The 1462-nt window shown below is 43.2% G+C and overlaps 1 non-coding gene across 1 annotated transcript; it reads right to left on the bottom strand.

The window, feature by feature from the left end:
* Window positions 1-240: 240 nt before the first annotated feature.
* On the bottom strand, window positions 241-347 carry LOC122677592. The gene has a single exon (XR_006335849.1). It is a non-coding gene; the product is annotated as a U6 spliceosomal RNA (small nuclear RNA).
* Window positions 348-1462: the final 1115 nt, after the last annotated feature.

Raw genomic sequence — 1462 nt, 5'->3', positions numbered from 1 at the left:
AAGACCCTGATGCTGGGAAAGATTGAAGGCAGGAGGAGAAGGGGATGACAAGATGAGATGGCTGGATGGCATCACCAACTCAATGGACATGAGTTTTTTTTTTTTTCCATTTATTTTTGTTAGTTGGAGGCTAATTACAAAATTGTAGTGGTTTTTGCCATACACTGACACGAATCAGCCATGGATTTACATGTATTCCCCATCCCGATCCCCCCTCCCACCTCCCTCTCCACCCGATCCAAAAATATGGAATGCTTCACGAATTTGCGTTTCATCCTTGCACAGGGGCCATGCTAATCTTCTCTGTATCGTTCCAATTTTAGTATATGTGCTGCCGAAGCGAGCACTGGACATGAGTTTGAGTAAACTCCAGGAGTTGGTGATGGACAGGGAAGCCTGGCGCACTGCAGTCCATGGGGTCACAGAGTCGGACACAACTGAGTGACTGAACTGAACAGAACTGAACTGGGCCATTTCAGATACTCAATTTTCCTGGGTATCTCTCACGCATACAGGAGACATTCATGTTATGAAACTGCTACTCATTTTTATTTTCTTGTTAATGTTTTTATCAAGGGGAGTGGGGGAAGAAATGTTCTTATCCAAGAACTAGAAGGGAAGGCTACTTTTCCTCCCTTACAACATCTAATCAAGACGCTACCTCAAAAATGCTATTCCCTGACTCATTTCCTTTATCCTGAGTGCACTGCTTCCTCTTTAAAAAGTCATCATCTCTTGTCTGGACACGTGAAACCATCACCCAACTCTTCTCCACATCTTTACTCTCTGATCCTGCATCTGTTTCTCTAACCGATACTTTGCTAGAGTATTCTCTCTAAAAATATGCCTAAACCTGTCTTTCTTTTACTTGTAGGGTTTTGGCAGTGGCTCTTCAAAGTATGCTCCAGCAAACAAACGTAGGTTTATTTCTCTTTCCATTATTATCATAATGTCATAAATCAGTGCTTGCTTATTTTGTCATTTCTCCAATGGGAAAAATGAAAATCAACAGATACAAGCCTGAGGTTGCTCTGAGATCTAAAATGGATCAGAAAATATAATTGATCTTGGGTGGCCTCAGCCTGAAATCAGTTGGAGTGGGGATTGTGTTCCCAGCTGGAGATTGAGATTGGATCTCGGCAGTGAGAACACCAGATCTTAAACACTAGACCAATGGTCAGTGACAAGTGCCCTGGCTCTTTGGCTTTGCAGAAAGGAATTCCCACAAAGACAGAAGGCAGTACACAAGCAAGGTATTTTTTAAGAGGAAAAAAGTACAGTGTGTGTGGATAGACACTTGGGCAGACTCAGGGAGAGGGAGGGTCACTGAGTCACGTCCTCATGGCAGTTTGAATTACTTTTGTGGGGTATTTGTTCCAGGTTTCCTTTGGCCAGTCATTCTGATTTGCCTGGTTCACAGTCCATATTTAGTGTACCTCAGTACTGCCCATGTGTGCACACA

This window comes from Cervus elaphus, chromosome 2 (genome assembly GCF_910594005.1).
Source record: "Cervus elaphus chromosome 2, mCerEla1.1, whole genome shotgun sequence".
Lineage (NCBI taxonomy): Eukaryota > Metazoa > Chordata > Mammalia > Artiodactyla > Cervidae > Cervus > Cervus elaphus.
This window is presented reverse-complemented; position numbering and strand designations above follow the sequence as displayed.